At 25.8% G+C, this 23,638-nt stretch overlaps 1 protein-coding gene across 9 annotated transcripts in view; it reads right to left on the bottom strand.

Annotated features, from left to right (window-relative positions):
* Positions 1–2,110: 2,110 nt before the first annotated feature.
* The window catches only part of LOC147816142 (uncharacterized), a 44,766-nt gene continuing 23,238 nt past the window's right edge, over positions 2,111–23,638 (bottom strand). For 3 of the 9 annotated variants that reach the window (XR_015431788.1, XR_015431796.1, XR_015431791.1), the window contains 5 exons: positions 22,618–22,704; positions 12,625–12,743; positions 11,507–11,582; positions 7,285–7,397; positions 2,111–2,333 (listed from right to left, as the gene is read on the bottom strand). The gene's annotated coding sequence lies outside the window, so the exon portion shown is untranslated. The remainder of the gene's footprint in view (positions 2,334–7,284; positions 7,398–11,506; positions 11,583–12,624; positions 12,744–22,617; positions 22,705–23,638) is intronic. The other 6 variants (XR_015431794.1, XR_015431789.1, XR_015431795.1 and 3 more) reach the window with 4 other exon arrangements.

Raw genomic sequence — 23,638 nt, 5'->3', positions numbered from 1 at the left:
CGAGAAAGGTTCAAATTTTGAGACGCCCTAGCTCTCTTTAATATCAAGGTATAATTTTCAAACTCAGATCCTATGTAGGGGTCTATGGTCCAAACATGGCTGCCGAAGAGAATTTTTATAGGCCAAATATGGGGGAGACAGTGGGCCCCTAAAGATATATTGCGAAGATGAGAGGAGAGAGCTTTTGAAGCGAAACTGTGGTAGGCTTCACGTTTAACCGTAGACTGGATGGTAGGCCACCAGACAAACAAGTTCGCTGCTGGAGGGAGGGGTCCTGGGTTCGAATCCCAGGGACGGACAAATTTTCAAATTTTTTTTTTCTTTTCAATTATATTATTTTTTTAATGTGTTTTTCGATATTCTGGAGGGTCCTGCATGTAGGAAATAATTTTTTTTATTGGGAAAAAACTGGCCCGATGTCACACCTTAATAGTGACCTATAATATTTTAATTGGACCACGTATTGTATTGCCGGGTAATAGTGTACCCTATCAGAGGAAAAAATTAGAGACCTCATAGGGGGTACACAATGTGGCCCTGCAGTTTACTATGTATGTATATCTAAAATAGTGTGTTCAATCGCTTTAAAATGATGAAATTCATGTTTGAAAGAACTTTAAAACGAGGAAATTCGTGTTCTTAAGAGCTTTAAAACGAGGAAATTCGAAATCATTTTTCAATAATAACGCAAGGCCCGATATCAGACCTTAATATTGACGCATAATATATTAATTGGACCACGTATTATATTACTGGGTGATAGCGTACCCTACCAGAGGAAATAATTATAGACCTCATGGGGATACACAATGTGGCTCTTTAATTTCCTATGTATGCATAAATGTAATAGTGTGTTGAATAGCGTTTAAATGAAGAAATTCGTCTTCTAAGGAGCTTTAAACATTCGAAGTCATTTTACAATATTAACTAATGCAAGACCCGATATCAGACCTTAATATTGACCCATATTTTAATTGGACCACGTATTATATTACTGGGTAATAGTGCACCCTACCTGAGCAAATAATTATAGACCTCATAGGGTCTATAATTATTTGCTCAGGGTCTATAATTATTTGCTGAGCAAATATTTATAGACCTCATTTCTAATAATAACAATATGGACCTGTAGTTTACTATGTTCGCATATCTAAAATAGTGTGTTCAATTGCCTTAAAATGTGGAAATTCGTCTTCTAAAAATCTTTAAAACGAGCCGATACGAAGTCATTTTTCAATTTTAACTTAAGACCCCATATCAGACCTTAATATTGACCCATAATATTTTAATTGAATAACGTATCAGTTTACTATATTCAGTTTATTGAGGGTAACTAGAGGTCATAGACCTAGTTACCCCTAATTGACAGCCGCAAATCTAATTATTTTTATTTAATCTTATGAAGAATATTAATTCAATTAATTAACAATTAGCTAAATGAATATTTAGCTATCTAGGTAGTTAATACATATTTGAATAAATTATTAATAAATGAACTAAGAAAATTTTAATGTATTTTTTACATTTAAATTATTTTTTGTAAAAAAAAGTATTTTTTACACAGTGCAATCCCTTAGTCTAGAATATGTGCCAAGCATAAGCCATGTTTCCACTTATTAATACATTTTCAAACTAGGTAATTTTTCTAATAATAATCTCTAATAGTTTTTCCTTTACTGTGCTGTACTACTTAAAAGCAGAATAATAAAATTGCTGTCCAAATTTATAAAAATAATGTATCTCACAAGTAATTGTGCAAATTTTAACTTGTAGTCCATATATATGTATATAAATTATAAAACATAATAAATATATAATAAAGCTAAAAATATAGAGCCTTAAAATGAAAGCTGTGTTTTTAAGTTATACTATTGTATCCTATACAGAAATAAATACAACCTACAGCTGATAATATTAAGAAGCTGCCTACAGATGATGATTTAGTGCGGTATTGATCATGAAGTCGTGTTCTGCTGATTATATTAAGTCTTGCAGCAAATTTTGCAAAAAATAAGTGTATTGTACAAAAATGTACAAATGTAGCCAGCTGCTAATATAATGTAATAAATTGAATGTACCCTGGAATTAGCTAAATACATAATTAACACAGTTTATTTCATACATTTTATTTAAATACAAAGACATATCTATAAACAACACAAAAATTACACAAATTTCTATTTATATTTCATATTCAATATAAAAATAATAAGGACAACAGAGAATTTAAATATTTTTGTCCACATAGAATCACTTGGGCTTAACAATAGAAGAGTTCTGAAGAACTTCAATAAATCAACTACAACAAACAATGCTTGACATTATTCAAAATCCTGAAAGAGAGGATAAAATAAAAATTATGCAAATCATAGATTTTAAGCAACATAAGTATTTTTGTGAAAATGGGCTTTTAAAACCAAAATTTTATCTTGAAAAGTTCTTGCATACGTCATTTCATCAATACATTTTGATTCATTAAAATACCTATTGTAACACCATGCAGATATACACTTGCCTTATAATTTAGAAAGATTTTGAACATAAAAATCCTTTTTGAATGAAATTATCGAATAGTGAAACACAAACCCATTAAGATTGACACCTAGTACATGAAAATCTGGCTGTTAAATTAAAAGTTATTCAGGGTGCTCACTTTTTTTATTTTGTGCACACCTTTTATCAGAAAATATTTAATTAATTTTCAAAAACTTACTGTTTTTTTTCCCTTCTTTATTTTATGGTGCTCAATTTTATTGCTTTTAATATTAAAAATGATTATGAAGATTGATAAAATGATTATTCTAATGTAAATTATTGTTTCAAAGAAAGGTATAGAAGAAAAATTACTTTTAAATATATACAACTTACATACTGATACGAATTTATCAATCATATTTCCTTTTCGCTTTACTTTCATGATTAAATTTTTAATTGTATTCCTTTGACAAAAAAAATTTCAAAATTTACAATATTTTTCGAATTAAAATATACATCAAAATGATAATATGTAATAAAATTGAAACCAGTTCAGCAATAAATGAAAAAATTTTGCTCAAAATTTGCTAGTTGAAAAAGCAGATAATCTTCCAATACTCTAATAACTTTATATTTTAATAAATTTTTAAATTACTTCAACGGTGATGCTTTCTGAAATTTATATGTTTTCCGTACATAAAAAGAAAGAGAATTAGATAAGAACAGTTGTAATTAAAAAAAACAAACTATCAATGACAGATTTGACTAAATCACAATTTCAATAATGTCTCTATGCAACTGGTATAGATGTAAGACAAAAATGGACAAGTTTACATAAATATTATACATAACATTATTTACATCTCTGAAGAAATTTATTTTCTTCAATTTTCATTTTATTTATTTAGTTACTTTTTTAACTAAAAATTTTTGTTACATACTCCATTACCATGCCAACTACAGAGTTCTCCTTTAGAATAAAAAAGGGCAGGGTGCTTCCTCACACAAAAGAGTACATTGAGTTTTGAAAGGGCTCTTACTTAACACCGTAAATATTTAACAAAATGTGTAATAGCTGAATTTGATCTTCAACGATTGTTAAATTACCCTCATATTTCAAAAAAGAATTTTTACTCATTATCAAAATGAGAGAAAAATTTGTAGTTTATAGAAAAAAAAAAAAAAGACATGCTAAAAGAGAATCACTGTGCACACATTTTTTCAAATAAATAAATAAATAAATATACAAAAATATTTATTAAAAAAATAATTTAAAAATCCCTTAATAAATTAATTAATCCTAACAAAGTAAATATTTATACTGGTATCAGAATCAAACCTATCAACACAGTTAATTTTAAAAGTGTGTAATTATCATTTAAACATTAAATTTTTTTAATGGAATATGAACAAAAAGACATTGTCATCAAAGGGCAGTGAGGGCGGGTGGCCCTTCCCCAGGAAGTACACTGCATACTACATGCATTTTCATTTGATACAAAAAAATTAGTTGCCATTTTCTGTATATAGGTGTAGCAGGTGCTACATATGAGCCACTTACAATATATACTTTTCAAATTTCACTAAAACATTTTGTAAAAATATACATGCATTAAGGGGCACAAACCAAAAGAAACAAAACTTATTGAAATCTAATGAATAATTTGGAGGATAGCTGGACTGAAAGTATTTAACCTGTTTGATTGCCAAAAGGCCAGAAAAGTTAAAAAACAATCAACATTTCAATATGGAATTAAATTGGTTCTGATGTTTTTCATCTCCCCTAACTCATAAGAGAATCGTAAGATATCTATAATTTGTTTGCTTACTTAAATGTTAGTTTTGAGACTCCAAATGTGTTTGATTTTTAAACTTCTGTTTCAAGAAAACTTTTTTTTTTGAAAAGGTGAATTTTGCCTTAAATAAAAAGATTTCCTTCTATTTACGAATAGATAAATAAGTGAAATGTAGGTGTTATTAACACTGCTTTTTAGTTATGATAAATTAAATTTACCTACACATTTAATAAATTTTTTTAAGAATTTTTAACTTTTATGAGACATTTCACGTGCTTAGACTAAAAATAGGTTTTCTTATCGGAAAAAAATTGTTCTGCCAAATAATGTCTTTGAAGGCATTCAATACTGTACATGTTAGTTTCAAGATGCTTCAAATCGGTACTTTATCATAACTTTTTCTTCTCTAACCTAAACTCAATTAAAATTTTATTGTGCTTAATATGAAAAAAATATTTTACAAACATGAATATAAAATTTGGAAATATAACTTTTTTTTCATTGAATAGGGAAGAGAACTATGAAAATGAAAAACCATTATTAAAATATAAAACAACATACTCTCACTTCTGCACTTTTATGTGCCTTTTGCACATATACAAAACTTTTCAAAGGATCATTATATAGGAAAATAATGTTAATTATCATTTGTTTATGTGTGGTTCAGAAAATAAATATTTCAATTATGCGGACAATTTTTTATAAAAATAGACAAAAATTTTAATTTGTTCTCTTTAAATAGGAAAAAAATAATCACATTTTTTTTTAGAAAAAAGTGTTTACATTTAAATTAAAGCAAATTAACAATTTTCCTAACAGATAAAATGAAATATGCTACTGGATCTAGTGAAATAGTTCATTTTTCTTCCCCTTGTGACTTTTCATGCCTATTGTTTCTAGGAAGACACTTTTTCTATGAACTTGAATAAGGTGTCTCATCTGTACAACAACCATATTGAAACCACCATATATATACCACCCATATGCTTTGAAAATGTATCATGTACAGTTTCTTTCCCACCACTGATTAAAACATTAGTTTTTGGTAAATGAATGTTATAGTGATTACTATTATTCAGTTTCAGAGAAAACAGAGATGGCGAAAAAGTTTCTCAAAGTCATAAAAAAGAGTTAGAAGGATTAGCCACTACTCATAACTATTTATAGTTTAATTCAGCTATTGAAACTTTTCTTATTTGTATAAACTTACTGTTTCTGAAATCTTATGCACTTTTTCTCTTGGTCCCAAAGACAGGTGCAGAAGTGAGCATTTACGGTATTCTATTAATGAATTCTCTGAATATATTAAAGTGCCCCTAATCCTTCTTTAAAATCATAATTAAAATAATAAATAAAATTTCTCAAAATAATATTAAATTGCTTATGCACATCAAAGATTCTGAAGACGATAAAAACTATAAGTTAAATAGTTAATCATCGACTAATGAATTTAAAAATTAGTCTGTATCAGTGGAATTGGTTGATAACAGTTGTTTTTCTTAATTTAATTGATTTAAAATAGAACAGTTTCACATAAAAGCTGTTTTTTAAATTTATAATTGATTTTGAAGAAAACTCTTCCAATTGATTATAATTAAATATTTATCTTTTATATATGGTATGCCACCTATTACAATCATCATTAAAAATTTGCATTTGAACCCTCACTGTGCTGCAGTAAGATTGACAGCAACCATTTTGCTCCAACCAACAGATTATGTAAACAAAATAAGAAAATTATCAAGAAATAAAGCTGCCAGATTTTTTCGTTAAGCTCAGTTTCAGACTACTTGTAAATTTACTATTAAATTAGAGTTCAATGCAATAAAAGAACATTGTGTGTAACAAACTAGTCATTATATCAGTCTATCACTTTTATATAAAACTCAATATAAGGATTTGATGTTTAGTGTAACGAAAAAAAGTTTTTAGGGACAAAATGACTATAAACTTAGCTTTCAGTGATTTGTTTGGAAGTAATCATAACTTGTTTTGTCAATAGAGTAAGAGCTGAATTTGGAGCATTTCAGTTACTTGGTAAGCTAAGTTGACAAGCACAGAGCTACAGTACAGATTTTAGTACTCGAACTAGCCGGATAGTAATATTAATTTCAATCGCAAGTTACGATTGTTACAAACATAAAAGCGATAAACCAATTAAGAATAACAGATGCAGTAAGTAATAAGAAAACTTACAAAAATTCACGGAGGACTGGCACAGACTTTCCAACATTTAAAGAGCAAGAAAAAAAAATAGTTTTCATACGGTATTGAGCAATATTCTATTTAAAGAGCATTTACTATAAAAACGCTTTAAAATTGTATGTTTTTTATGTAAATATTAACTTGAGATCTACAACAAAAAAATTTCACCTAACTTTCAGCAAAAATTTAAAAAGCATTACACAATGGTAACACAGAAAATTTGAATAAAATTGTTTAGAAATCAGAATGAGAAAAATAACTTGTAGGTCAGGAAACTTTTTAAACAGAATTGTCAACAATAAAACAACAAAATTTTATAAGTTAAGGTAAGCATTGAAAATCTTTCAAATAGTTAATTGAAAAATTTTAATTTCCACTAAAAGATTCTGCGCAAAAAATGATTATAAATTTAGCTTTCAGTGATTTCGAAGCAATTATAACTTGTTGTTTTTAGTTAAATTAGCATTCATTGTTTTGTCAATATTTTTTATACAAAGGGTCAGATGAGGATAAGGTCCACTATACATAGGGCAACATAGTTAAAATCTTTAATGTAAAAATTAACTGAAAATGTGTCATAAAACAATAAAGAATATAAAAAGTTTGTTACTTCAAAAAGAAAGTGGTTGCTTTTCTTTGCTATTAAAATTAATGATTAATATCTTTCAGAATGTATGAATTAATCAAGTACAAACAATTTTTTTAAAAATTAGGACAAGAGAAGGCCTTTAGAATAAAAAAAAAAAAAAAAAAAAAAAAAAAAAAAAAAAAAAATAAAAAAAAAAAAACAGACAAATAAATATCTTACTTCTGACTCTGGCTGGAGGTGTGGATACAGAGGAAGACATTGACTTACAGGATGAACTGGTAGAAGACAGAAGAGAAGATGAAGGGTTGGGATTCAAATCCTGGAAGCGACACCTGCCGAGAAACATAAGATAATGATACATAAAAATAGAAATCTAAACAAAAAATAAATATAACTTTCAAAAGTAAAAAACTTTTGGATAAAACATATTTCTTGAGAATCCCACTATATCATGTTCTTTTATTTTTATTACCAGGCAGTCAAACATTTATAACTGCAATTTTTGAAGTAGCTGGTAAGACTAATTTTTATATAAAAATTTTATTACAAAATTTTAACCATTTGCCGGCCTTTTATCAGCCAACAAAGCTTTATCCAATGCTTCGCACAGCACTCAAACCAAGAAAGAACTGTTCATAGGCCTTGGAGATAAAATTTAACATGAAATTTGTATTTAATAGTGGTAGTTTTTTTTCTACCTTAAGACAAGAAACTTAACTAATATCAAGAAAGAAGAATAAAATTGGAATAGTAATCACGTTGTAAAATAAAAAATAAATAAAATGATACCATTAAAGTTCATTAAATTTATCTGACAAAGCAATTAAAAATAATTAAATATTAATGTACTAGAAATTAACTTTTTTTTTTTAACAATTAGACCTATATGCTAACAAATATCACTGCTGATGTCATCTATAAAATATTTGAAAATATGAATTATCAAAAGTTAAATTTAAAACAATGGGTTATGCTTAATCAAGCAGAAAATTCCATTTTTTTTTGCTCATTCTGCTTGAACAGATTGTCATATGTTGTTTGAACAATAACAGTGACCTTCTTCGTGCTACAGATTATTGATATGCCAAATGTCATTTGCTTTCGGACGGCTGATTTATGAATCTCATTCATTGTAGGCATTCATATATATATATATATATATATATATATATATATATATATATATATATATATATATATATATATATATATATATATATATATATATATAGAATTTCTTTGTCTAGTGATATTAATTATAAGGATCAGACCATAACTAATGAAATTTAAAATTTCTTTCATATTTGGAAAAATAAGTACTTACATAATATTAACTTGTATAATCACAAAACTAGAGAACTAGTAAAACTAGGGATCTAGGAACATTCTTTCAAAATAGGTGAATCGTATTTTAAAACAAAATGCAGATATTTTAAGTTAGCTTTGCTACTATCTTAAATTTACAGAAGAAGTCAGAGTGGTGGAAAACTTAAATTTTGCTGTCTAGACAAAGGAGGTATTGTTTCTGATGAATTTGTTCATGCTAAATCGAAAAATAGAAATCAAATCCCAATCAATAGAACTAAAAGTTTAGAAGTTAATGTGGTTTAATGAAAAAACAATGCAAATTTAGACTTATAAATATTTAAGCATCTGACATTGCTGCCTGAGCAAGTGAGGTATTGTCTCGTACATAACATTTAGTCTAAATTGAACACGATCAAAAGGAACTAATTAAAATAGTTGCTCTAAATCCAAACCAAGTTGTTAGAGTAAGACCGAAATTAGAAGATATTCAAAAAGAAATGATGAAATAAAAAAGAAGAAAGAAACATTTTCGCAAAAGAAACCCAGACAGTCCAAAATGTGTTTAGCAGAAGACAAGAGTTTTAGTGGTTTTATGTTTTGATTTACACTTTTTAACGCAGTCAAGAGAAGTGATTTTGAAAATCAAAAAAGACAATACCCAAAATAAAAATTTTAAAATTTAGAATAAAAATACAATTTTACCTATTTGTGTGTTTAAAATTGCTATTTAAACATGTGAGATATTATTATCTGCATATTGTTTTATTCTGAATGTGATTTTAAAAAAAAGCCAAAAATACAAAACTAGAAGTTTTACCTGTAAAAACTTTTAAATTACCCTTTAAATAAAAAAAAATTAATATACATGAGGCATTGCTATCAAATATCTAGTTGAATTCAGAATGCTTCATTGTTTGGAAGTTATAAGGGTTTTAATGTCCAAATAGGTTTAACTCATTATCTATACCTTTTATGTATGATAACTCTTAAAACTATTAAATTTTTTATCCCATTTATTTAGGTTTTGATTTAATTCTATAAGGCATAAAAAATTATTAAGCCATACTTAATGTGTTAGATAATGTTTAAATTCCCTCCACACCTTCCAGCTTAACGTTATTCAGCTTTTTATGACTTATTAAGATAATGTTTCTTTCTAATAAAACATTTTTCGTAGTTGTTTGGTTTTTACTACATTTTTTTTAGCAATCTTTACAGTACTATGATCATTTTAAGTACTCAAAAAGCTTTTCTTTTGTGTTCTTTTAAATGAACAAATTTTTCAAAATTATTATCATCATCATTACTTTTCCCCACATCTTGTACTGCTGTCAAGACAGGAAAGCAAATCTCCAGTTGGCATTAAAAGTAATATGATCATGTAGTACATAGATATTTTACAATACATAGACACTCTAACAGCTGCAGACACCTTTAAATAGCTGTATAGTTGTTTGAAAACAAAAGTTAAAAGAGTGCACAGGGACTGAACTTTACTTAGCACCATGCATATATACTGTATTAAGCTATTGCTTTATATAGAAACTCCCCTGATTTTGATGTACTTTAATTAAAAAAATAAACATATGTAACATACATGAAAAAAATAAAAATAACCAATCATTCAAATGGTTTTATAATATCTAACATAAATCCTTACAGAATAAAAACTATCCACATAAGTTAGTGCTTGAATACCGATATTTAAATTTAGAAGTCTAACAAAAAGTTTTTCTAATAAAAATGTAGGATTAGTCAATGTTCAAACAAAAACTTGGTGGCTCTTACAAACTCCCACAATTGCACCACATTCTTTTCTTTTAAAGGTTGATCTTTTCGCAAAATAAACTTATTTTACGAGTAAAATAACAGTTATTGTAATTTTATATTGGATTTTCTTAATATTATATATAAAATAATATGAACGATTATCTTGACTTAAAAATAACAGACTGCACCCGAGAAAAAATAAATTGAAACATAGGGAAACAGAATATATAATACAATAGAGGTTTTGTAGTGGGCCAATGACAAATTTAAAAAAAAAAAACGACATATTCTGGAACAGCAAACATATGAAAGACTAATTTTAAAATAGACATATGGTAAACTAAGAAACATATAATTTGGTCTATTCAAATGTATTAAAAGTTTTCAAAGAAGAATTATAAAATATACTCTTTTTATTTTCCAAATTACTTAAAAACAGAAAGTACATAGCAGTAGCTGATATATTTCAACACACTTTATTAATGGAACATAGGACGATTCTTAAAACGTTTGAGATCAAATATGTACAACTCTAAAATGAAAGTATAAGAATAATTCAAGTTTTTATCAGATAAAAAAAAACCATTTAATTTTTAAGCATTATATAATGCATATATGCAAACAATATTTTTGAGAGGAATTTCTTTTAAAACATACAAATTCACTAACTTAAAATTTGCTCATTTTTTAATAAAATGATTTATTGTTAAATATCAAAACATTAGAATATTCAATTTCTTATAAAATTTATTCATGGTCTAACTTATAGTAAATAGAAATAATTATTTTGATGGTAGTTAATAGAAGTAAATATTTTAATAGTGGCTAAAACCTGAGCAGAATATTGGGGGGGGGGGGAATCTAAAGTGTATAGTTAAAAAAAAAATATAGATTCAGCTTATTTAAAAATTTATATTTCAACCTCGTGTTTTCTACAGCAAACTATATAAGACAAACTAAACAATTACTTACAAGAATGTGATGATGCAAATTATAATTGAAAAAATGGCTTTCATGAATTAAAAATATTATCAATGCATGCAAAAAAGTTTGTTTCTAGCCAGGGTAGAACACATCTTGAAAACTCCAATTAAAACAAAGTTAAGCTTGAATTAAAGAACATGTAGCTAAGATAGGGATCAAATTAAACAAGCGATTAAATTTCAGAATAGCTGGGACACGCTATTGGTCGAAAATGACATCACAATTTGTGAGAAAGGAGATGGTATGTATTGCCTGATGCGATTTTGAAAAAGTGCTGAAATTTTTTCCTTAAAACAAGTTATTTCTATGATTTTCTTTATTTTTATTTAATAATTTATAATTGATTTTATTTCAATTTCAAGATATATAACTTCATTACTTTTGCACTGTGGTGTGACCGTTAAGTTGTTCACCTTCTACCAGAGAGATCCAGAGTTCAATTCAAATTTCCTCATCTAAAAAGATTAATAACTATTTAATAAGTCTTATTTCATTTATAAATTATAATTTTTTTAATCAAAATTAATTCTTTTCAAAAAATTAAATTTTAAAATAAAAAATTAATGGATGTTTCATATTTATTTTTTAATTGAAATATATGGATTATTCTTCAACTAATTATAAAATTTAAATGTGAATTTTAAAATATTGTGGTTATAAAATAGTTTAAGCATTTTTTTTACTGAATTTTGAAATAAATTTTTTTTTAAAACTTAAATTTTAAATTACAAGTTTCAAGATATCGCAACACTCAAATAAGTCATCTGGTGAGAGACCGCTTTCATGCCTTTGGCCCTTCTTTTTTCCCTCTCCTCCTCTTTTCAGTTGTATAGGAATGTACTATGATATTTTCCCTTTACTTAATATTTTTTCTTTTTATTTAAAAAAAATTATTTTTGAAAATTTCCATGATGCCTTTCCTTAGAACTATGTTTAATGTAATTTTCAGTTCCACATAGTTTTCCAACTTAAAAGACTTTAATCTATATACAAATCAAGAGAGAAACTAACGTACTTTCTTACTATATGACTCTCCATACGCTAATGGGGAAAGCATGCGAAGTGTTGCCATAGGTAGTGAGTTCTGCTCTACGCCACCTGCAACCCATTTCAATCACCAATAGCTACTGATATTTTTCTGTTTTTAAAATAATTTATAAATTGAATAAAACATTAAATAGCTGCAAACATTTTTAGAAAAAAAAGTTAGAGATAATAAATATTCTATCAAAACCCAAACATTTCAGCAAAAAGGGAAAGTCTAAACGCCACATCACAAATGCAGGTAAGCTACGAAGTTTTTGTTAATTTAAAAGTAAATGAACTGAAACTTTAATAGGGAATATTTTACCCTTGGGGGCTATTTCCTTGTATAATTGATATAACTTTCTATATTAGACATTTTTGTGTGCCATAGTTGTAAAGCACATTAATGAAAAAAGTAACATTCAGCAAAAGTAAACATTTAGTATTAATTCGATTTATTTTCCAGCTTACCTCTGGAAAAGGAAGAATCACTTATCCTCCAATCTTTATATTATATCCAAATTCAACAAAGAAGACATCAATGTGGCCAGTGAGATTTTTTCATCATTAACAGCCCTTGGATTAGAGACCTGAAAGTAAAAAAATATTTAATTAAAAATAAGACATGAAACAAAACAAAGAGAACATGACTGACACAAATGCCAAAAAACCAATTTCTTAAATGTTACAAAACACGAAATACACATGTTTGATTCGAATTGATTAAAGAAACAAAACCTGTAGATTAAATTTTTAAGAATATCTAAACTATTACAAAAATGTGCAATTTCAAAAATAATTAACACAAATTAAAATAATAAATTAAATATATAAGAAAACATGCTTTTTATCACTTATTTTTATGAAGATATTCAATAAAAATGAGGTTATGAAAAAAAAACTAGCTTAACTCTCTCGCTTACATAATGAATGTTTCATTACTGAATTCACTTAAAATCTCAATTTTTTTTAAAAGTTACTACTCTCTCAATTTCAAAATTTACCCCTCTCAAATTAAATCCCACTCAATTTTTTAAAATTAATAAATAAATAAAGTAAAAAAATAATAACAATGATTTTTGGATTTTTCAATCACTTTGAAGGACCTACTCAATAACAGTTAGTATGCTAAAATACATGTCCACTAGATTTTATAACATTGGAGTATATATTAATTGTATCAATTTTATATTGTTTAATAGTTCTGGCAATTTTTAAATATGTGTTGCTCATATCTACCAATGCAAATGAATTAACAGTTGCATTGTGGTTTAATTAACAAAAAACCTCGAATTGACATTAGCATACATGCAAACTTTTAAAGACTAGAACTGGTAAGACTTTTCATTAAAAATTTATGAAGCATATAAGAATTTGAAAACTAATATTTAGCATATCTGTTTCAATTTTAAAAACACAACACCTCAGAATATCAGTAAAGTATTCTTGGCACAATAAAATCCTTTGTAGTACAATATTTTGACAGATAACAAACTTAAGATTTACAAAACTATAGTTTCCTTAAAATAAATCATAAATTGCAAATTTTTTTATTATAATTCACAATGACTAGTTTTTTAAAACGTGTTTATATAAAGTGCAATATGTTGCCCATAGATATAATGACATGAAACATGAAGCAAGTCTTAAAGATGACGTAAATTATGTACAAGATATGACTTGCAAATTGAAATGCAACGTATGTTCCGTAAATCGAAGCATATATGAATAGCAAACAATAAAGTTTGAAAAATGCACAAAGTAACAAGTCATAAATAGCAATGAGTGATTAATAAATCCCCAAAATGCAAACTTTGTCACATGATTCTTTGATTATTTCAATGCAAAACACAACGCGCTATTTGGTAATGATTTTTATGTAAAAAATGATGCATATCTAGTAATTATTAAATGCAAAAGGAGATTCATATATCACTTTGATAAAAATTGCAAACAGTAATTAAATCCCATTAACGCTATTTGCAATAGGCAAATTTTAAATCCTTCAAACACGAATCTCAGAGTGTGATTCATAAATCACTTGAATAAGAATCATGATGCTTGATTCGGAAAACACTTAATAGCGTGTAATACTTAGCATGATTCAGGAAGCATTTCAATGCAGACTCTGATGAGTTATTTACAAATCACCATAATGAGGTACATCATTTGTAAATCACTTTCATATTAAACACTATGCTTAATTCTTTACTTACTACTTACCTATGAGGGATAAATATATAATGTATAAAACTGAATATAAAATGATAAAAAAGTGAAATGAAGCTAACACAGTGACTACATTTAAACTTCGAAAAAACACCACATACCGAGCGGCAAGCTCATTAAAATACCTATATAAAGCTATGCACAGAAATGAAAATTGTTTGCTAAAAATTCTAGCTTACTAAATATCAAAGTGAAAAATAATCTGGCAAGAAAAAGCCAAAGGGAAAAATTATGTATTCCTTTTTGACCTTCAAGAATTTACTCATTGTAGCTTTTTAAAAATTATGTTGGTGCAATTTTTTTTTACCATTTCATATTTGATAGCTATATAGATTAAATACATCACAAATTATCAGATTTTCTGAATTGAATAAAACTTTAATTTTCACACATTAGCAAATAAAATAAAAAGTTTCAAAAACCACACATTTTAAAATTAGTGCATGCTATGCATTGTTAAAACAAGGCTATTATTAGACATGGTTTCGCTAATTACTTCCTTTACACTTTTCCCACACCCTACTTGTATTTTGATATCCAATCACAGGAGAGGGGTAAATAAGGATAAGGGTCTTTTGCAAAATTTAAATCAGACTCTCATTTAACTGACCTAGAACTATTTTTATAGTAAAAAAAAAAATGGCAAAGGAAAGAGGAGTATTTTTTTTAAATTTCATATTAACTTGCTATAAAATTTGATTTATATAAAGTTAATATCTTTTATTAGAATTTTATCTTTAAATTAAATTAGTACAGTAAAAATCAAAGTAAAAACCAGGGGCTGATGTAACATCTTGACACATGGAAAAAGGTTTGCAATTTACTTAATTATGCTGATAAGGTGTTCAAAATTGTCCAAAATATTCTTATATAATATTTGAATGGCTTCTAGTTTAAAGTAATGATAATGGTATGGAAAAGCATTAACTAATTTGTCCAAACAATGTAAAAGTATAAATAAAATAAAATTAAACAAGGTTTAGCACTTAGAACACTATTAGAAACTTCATAATTTGGAAATGAAGACAATATAACTCTATAATATATAATATTACATTATAATAAATAGGTAATTATAAATTTTTTTATTTTAAATTGATACAACAACAGGAAAATTTCAAAAATATAAATGACATAACATAACTAATAATTCAAAGATACAAAAGAGTTGAAAGAGCTTCAGAATTTTCTTTCAGATACAGTAAACTAAAAGTTCAACATTCTTTGTATCATTGATCAGAAAAGGCAAAATCTTATCTTCATTAAATATAATTTTTCAAGGCCATTGAAAAACATTCCAAAATGGCAACATTTAGTAATAAGAAATTCATTAACAGTATATTTTAATACAGTGTTCTGCTTAACTGTTTTTTGAAGGGCGAGCCCCTTTGATCCCAATAAATGCACACTCTTTGCTCTTTTTATAAAAATAAGACACCCTTCATTAAAAACTATGTCGTTTTATTCAGATTCTAATTTGAAAAAAATTAATTCACTGTTTAAATAATAATTATATTGGTAAAATTATGTGCTTATAGGTTAAATTCAGATTACTTATACAAACATTTACTTTGCTTGGATTATTCTCAACTGGTCAAATTTCTAATAAGTATCTTTTTGGGGGCAGGTGGAAGGGGGATATTAATTTTTTTTATAAGTGATTTAAATTTTTTTTTTTAAAAATGCACCTTTAAAAGTTTATTTTCTTATAATTTTCAGTTAAAATTATTGAGAAAAGCTTTCTAGTTGTTTATCAATTAATCGTTTTTTGTTAGTTCTTTTATTGAAAAAAAAAAAAAAAACATGCACAGAGATTGCCATTTAGCATGGCTTTAATTATTTTTATAAACTACAATTTTCCTCATATTTTGATAACGAAAATGAATTACTTCTTGAAATATACTCATAAGATAGTATGAGATGGTAATTTAAAAATTGTGTAGGATAAAATTCAGTTATACATAATAATACACATTTTAACATTTTGCTGATAAAGCTTTTTTCAGAGAGGAAATACGCTGCCTTTATTTTATTCATAAGAAAAACTCTGTAATACAATATATTTCTTATTTCTATAGACATGAGTTAGAAGAGCTTTTTTTAAGATCTCATTTGTTTTAAATTCATATTAATAAACAAAATTCATAGGAATAAGTCACTAAATAAATCAAAGTAAACTAACTAAAACGAGTTTTATTTGTTATCAAATAAAAAATTGATTTCAATTAAGAAAGATTTAGTTGAGAAGAATAAAAAGAAATATATAAAAATATAGAAGACAAAAAGTTTTTATTCAGAAACTTTATTAATTCTATAATAGCTATATAACATTTTGTACATCATTATAATGATTTTTTCAATTTTGTATTTGTGTATATTGCTAGATTAAAAATAATGAATTAGAATAAGCACAGATATTTTAAGACCCAAACCTGTTTCAATATCATTAAAAAGAATTATTATTAGACCATGCTAGTTTAATAATAATTCTTTTTAAAGAATCATTGAGAATTTTAGAATCACTAAAGTATTTCTAAAATCTAATGGATTTAATCTATATTCTACCAAAAAATGTATTCCAAATTTCTATTTCGCAGTATATCTTCATTTGACTAAGCAAAGAGAAAATAACATGGGTGAAGCTAATAAAAATTTTTTACTTTAAAAATCTGACACATAAACCTTGCTCTAATTTTCCATTTTTAAATTTTTAAGATAAATTTGTGATTGTTTTCATTAAACTAAAGAATAATTAGGTGATTGATTGCAAATTGCTTAATTCCTTTTGATGCCCAAGAGCTTAACCTTTGTTTCTGAGTTTTTCCTCTAAAAAAATTCCTCTGCTTAGTAAGATTTTTTAAGACAAACTTGTTGGATGAAAAATTTAAAAAAAAAAAAAAAAAATTCAAAATAATAAGGTACAAAACTTGTAATTTTTCAGTGTTTTATGCAAACTTTATTATAATTATTTATTTTTATTAACGAAAAAAAAAAATTCAAACTTTTATTTAAAAAAAAATATGTACCATCATTGATAATGAAGATAAATAAGCAAATTTTATAAGACTACAAAATATCAGCAATTAAAGGAAGTTTAGCAAATTTATAGTTATTGTTTTATATTTATTAAGAGTTTTTCTATTCTGATTTAACCCAACACTGTATAGGTATAGAGGTGGGTCGGATAAATACCCAATGAGTATTGTATTTATAAATGGGTATTTACCCCCGCCTTGGGTTAATACCCTAAATCAGGGGTTTCATAACTTTTCATTATTATCTAACTAACTTTTATCAAACCATCAATTGTCTTCCTTATAGTTTTGGAAACAACAAAATTTTAAATTTTTAAAAAATGAACATTAATACTTAAACTTTATCGATTATAGGAAAAATATTTTTTAAAAAAAACTTCAGACACTCAGTAGAGGAGCTACATTTTCACAATAGAGAGTATCGTAAAAAGGTTTAGTTGTGTAGCATCACAAAGTAAATTTTATGATAAGTGATTTACGTGAAGGTTAAGCCCCTTTCAAGAAAAAATCACTTTTTTCCCAAGACAATGGTATTAACTAGATAAAATAAATTTATAAGCATAAAGGATGAGTTTAAAATTTCCTAAATGTGTTTATTTCTATTAATTCTATAAATTTAATATTTATATTAAGTGACTAAACTAAAACTGGAAATTTCCCTTGTAAATTTTTATAAAAATTAACTATATAACTAATTTATTTAAAATAAACATATAAATATACATTTTTTATTTTAAATTTAAAATTATTTGATATTTTGTTTAAAAAGTTTTTTTCTGAATCTTATTAGAAAAAATAAAAATGATTTTTTCAAAAATTCCTGGATATTTTAGTCAAATTTAAAAAAATCATTTTCACAGAAAAATATTAAAATATACAATTTAGTTTTTAAATTAACGAATTATTTTGTTAATTATGAGCAAAACACAACTTAACCTTTAGAATACAAAATAATTTAGATAATTAAACAAGAGATAGCTGTTGTTTAAAAATAATAAAATTTGACTGAGTTAAATTTATTAAGAACTTGTATTTTGCTTTCAGTTTCATATGAAAGATTGATTATTAATATTGTGCTCTGAATTTTTAATTAAATATCAGTTTAAATCAAACTCTTTTGTGATTTGTAAGAAAAATACACATTGTAATGGACAAAATAAAAAATTTAATGAGTTTTTAAATATAAGTTTTTCTTCAATGTTTGTTTATAGAAATATGTAAGCAGGAATACCCTGGAGGACGCACTTTTTAGGGGGTGTCATGTGATATGTATATATTTATATATCAATATGTGAATATATGCAGTGTTTTCCTTAAGTGATTTTAGAAGGGCAACCTGCCCCGTCTACCTTTTGATCCTTATAAATGCACCCTCCTTTCCCTTTCTGTAAAAATAGCCACCATCCCTTAAAAACACTGCCTTTTTATTCATATTCCATTTTTAAGAAAATTCAATGAGAATTATACAATGGTAAAATTATCTGTGTTTATTGATTTAATATTGATAACAATTATAAATATTTACTTTGTTAAGATTATTTTCACATGGTAAAATTTGTATAAGTGTCTCTTTTTCTGAAAGGGGTATATCAATGAAATTTTAAGGTTATTCTTTAAATAAATACTTTACTTTAAAAAATGGACTGTTAAATGCTCAGTTTTTAAAAAAAAATTTCTGCTCAAATTATAGAAAAAAGCTTGCAAGCTGTTCATTAAAAAACAGTCTTTTTATTTAACTTTAAAAAAAAAAAAAGAAAAAAGAAATGTGTATGCAGAGAGACTGTTTTTTAATTATTTTTCATAAACTAAATTTTTTTCTTATTTAGATGAGTAAGAATTACTTTTTGAAATGTATACATAAAATAGTATAAGAGAGTAATTTAAAAGGAACAAAAATAAAAAAACATTTTCAGAGAAAAAACAATGTGAAAAGGGTAAACAATAAATTAATTTTTTTTAAAAATCAACATACATTTGTAAGCTTTTCCCTTTAAACCAAAGGGAAATTAATACCAATTTTTATATTTTTTTTTATTTATTTCAGCAAAAAGTAATCAAGATGGAGGGCACACTAGGATAGGTCCCAGTATCCCACTTCATCCCTGTATGTAAAGAAGATAAACTTTTTGAATTCTTAATCTATCAGATATTATTTAAAAGTTATATCATTCAGGAATAAAATATATTTTCAAATAAAATTAGGTTCAGATAAATTATAGATAGATATGTGTGCTTTTGCTATGAATCTCACTTGCTATATCCTAATCAGATTTAAAATCATGCCTTATTAAATAATTAATCATTTAATGTATTTAAAACATTGAATTCCAAGTTAATTACATACGTTTAAATAACAAAAGAAAATAACAATAAATTTTCATTGCTAGAAGTATAAATAAATTTCAGTTCTCAAAAACAATAGGTATAGAAAAACCTATATATTTTATTTATTTATAATATTTCATGTAATAAATAATACATGTAAATCTTGGTTTAGAGTTAAGCAGTTAATTAAACATCTTTCAAACGCAGAAAAAAAAGTAGTTCTTAAGAAGAGGTTTTTTTAAAAAAGGGAAGAAGTGTAACAAACTATTAAACTTGACAAGCATGCTAGCATTAGCATATATTGTCACTCTATTGAAAATCTATTTAATATTAATCTGTATACTTTTTAATCAAACACTAATAATAAACACTAATTAATAAAAACTAAAAAATTTACTACCAATTTAAATTAACACATTAAGCATTATTGTTCAGATATCATCACAGCACAACTAAATATGGAGCTGCGAAGGAATGAATAATATTCATAAGTAGCAAAAGTTTTGTATGATAAATTTTCTAAAATAAATACTTCAATTCTGAAAAATATTTTACATTTTAAAAATATATATCTGAGATCAGAAACCAAAAATAATAGGAATTATGAATCAAAATGTAAACTTCAGAATGATTAAACCATAGCCACACTCAAATAAAAACTTAAGTTCAATGAATACATATATACATATAATTATGTTGCAATATAAAATTTTCATTTAAATGAGTTATAACATTAAGAACAAAATAATTAAATGCTACAGAAATTTAAAAAAACAAACACTGCGAATAATTTCAGTATTGACAATTCATTTAAAAAATTGCAATAATTTTGAAATTCCAATTTTCTTTTTTTTAAACTTTTTTATTCTTTGCGCCTTGAGAGTATAGGACAAAATTAATAGTCACCCGAAGCATGCAGTGTCTAAAGTTGTCCTATCACATGTTGTTTTTGCTAGTTAAAAATCAGTTTATGGTTTTGTTATTCAATGAACATGTTTTGTTCATTGTGTGATAATTTTTTGTTCATTCAACTGAGGAAAATTTTCTACACAAACATAACCAAATGTGAAATGCTCAGACTGCATGCTGCAATAAGGAATGATTACAAAACTATTTGTTTTAAATACTAAATTTTAATATTGCTTTTAGTGAAAAATAATTTAAATCTGCTAAATTTATTCCTACTAGTAGGATATTAAATTAATTTATTAAATTAATTACTATCTAGTTAAATCAAGTGGGAAAAATGATATAACACACAAATTATAATAAATTAAAAGTTCAACCAAAACTGCTTTGTTCTTAAATTCTAGATGTTGCTAATTATTTTAATGTAAAATGGCTTTAATATGGCTTAAACCCACAAATTAAAAAATTACTAGCTTGAATATTTTTAAACATAACAACAAAATTGTGCATTGTGGGAGTTAAACAAAAATGTAAAATTTCTGCAAATTAGTCCAATTAACATTATTCTTTACAAGGTTTTTGTTAAACCATTTCACATTCAGATGTTAGAACTACACTTTCAGCAAATTCAAAACCCCTAAGTCAAAATTGAGTCAGAACACAAATGATCAAATATAGAAAATAATAGAAATAGTCATGTATTTTTAACAGAACTCAGAGGAATCAGCTACACTCAATATTCATTAATGTGCAAGAAAAAAAGTTTACAGTTTTCTAATAAATATTTCAATGTATCCATTATGAAAGGTTTAAACTAGTGCAATGTCTGTAAGCGTGCAATCCAAATGAATAGTTATGTGGTATAGATCTGAGAAATATAACTTTTTCTAATTGAATGGGTAAGCCTTTATGAGTAAACAAGAATTCTCTATTTCTGGACAAAACCAAAGTATTTGTATTTGAAAAATATATACCAAAAAAGGGAAAAGTTTTATTATTAAAAGATAAATAAAAATAATATTAATATATTTTTTTTAATACTGTAATGATTACATTAAAAATTCTTAATGCACAAGAATTTCAATAATATAAAATGTTTTTAATTTATTTATGTTTGTAGGATTAAATGTAAAAAATTTAAGGTTTTGGACAAAAAAGTATAAATAGTCTTACATGAATCTCTCTTCATTAATATAGTAATTTAAATTCATATTTCCAATATGAAGCACATAAAAGAGAGCTTTACCTTTATAAAATTTCATTTACGAAAAATATTTAACTTGTAATTTACCAAATTCTACAAAGAGCTGCTTCTTCAATAGATTTAATGAAGTATCAACTTGCACAGATACTGGTGTATCAAAGGAAAGCTGGCACAAACATTCTTTACCTTTTTTTTCCCCTAGCATACATTGCTGATTTTTAGGAAACTTCATAGAATATACAAAAATCAGGAGAATTTTTAATGAATCAGGATAAATAAACAAAATCTGGCAAAGCTGATAACTACAAATTTATCTTTCGAAATAAAACTACATGCTGTTAAATAGCATTGCTATCAATCTAAGCGATGACGAAACTACTTTTCTTAATCTTCTTACACATTCTTTTAAATAAAGCATCTGAATGGAGGACAGTTCGCAAAACTATTCAAAAATGCCTCAATATATGCTTCATATGCTTCTTTTTTGTATTTTAGAACTTAGATGCAATTTTCTACCAAGTTCTTGGGTGATTTTCTTTGCCAAAAACTCCATTTTCGAAGCTTTTCCGTGCACCAGCAAGACTTTAGATGGCTCACAATGCTGAATTAGTTCTAATGAATCCTTTAGCATCAGCATGTGCACTGGACAACATATACTGCACAGACATTTTAACCTCTACCTATTTAAAATACTCATATCATGAACAGAACTTCAGATCATAAATTTATTAAAACTAACAACTAAGTTAATAACTAACTGACAATCTGGCTTTCAAATTCAATTTTCTTGGCACTGCTAATGACTTTATGACCAATCGTTTCGGAAACACAATAACCTGGCATAATTATCTATAAAAAAATATGATCAATTTTGATTTAAACAAATATTTTTAACATATACATAATTTCTAAAAAGTCACTTAAAATAAAGTAGCCCTTCACTTAGCCACAATTGGGTACAATGAAAAGGTTCATCGTATTAAAATGAATTTTTGCCAATTTATGCTTTTTGCAAGATTGATTTTCTTAAATTGTAAGAAATAAGAATTGAAAAATCACTTACAAACTTAGTTATGGTTACAATTATTCTAAATTAAATTTAGGAATTCAAATTAAATATTGTAGGGGACTATTGCCGAACTAGATTTGCCATCACTCTAAATATAAAAATATAAAATCTAGCAGAAAATTTGGAGAAATAGGTAGCATTGAAAATGTAGGTTATAACGAGACTTATGAAAGCAATAAAAAATATAAGTATGTTAGTTCCAGCTTGCTAATTATAATTCTACTAAACAATTACACTTACTCTTATTGTAAACTATTCTTCAAAAATAGCAACATATGCTCCTTTCAAATGAAAAATGAATCAAAATTGGTTCTCAATCTCTATTGCTACAGATAAAAAAATAATGAACGAGGGTTATAGTTATGTGGGGGTTCTCTTATATTTTAAAATACAATGAGAATTCATAGATAAGGCTAATCTTCATTAAAAGAAGACCCAAGAAAAAAAATTGCAAGGCTATCCAAAAGCATCAAAAGAGAGCAATACAATAAAAATGTAATTATCTGGAATGCACAGCAATCGGCAAATTCTGGATTTGGAAAGTTTAGGATACTTAAGCACCAAAAATCTTGGTATATTACATTATATTAATTTCTGGAAAAATGATACACTTTAATAATAATAATTATTGCAATTGACACTTATAAAAAAAATGATAAAGGAAAAAACCTAAAAAAGTTATTCAAAAGAATTACTAAGGATAAATAAAAAAAA

This window comes from Parasteatoda tepidariorum, chromosome 2, assembly GCF_982258835.1.
Source record: "Parasteatoda tepidariorum strain Cologne lab strain chromosome 2, Ptep-v5.0, whole genome shotgun sequence".
Classification (NCBI taxonomy): Eukaryota; Metazoa; Arthropoda; class Arachnida; order Araneae; family Theridiidae; genus Parasteatoda; species Parasteatoda tepidariorum.
This window is presented reverse-complemented; position numbering and strand designations above follow the sequence as displayed.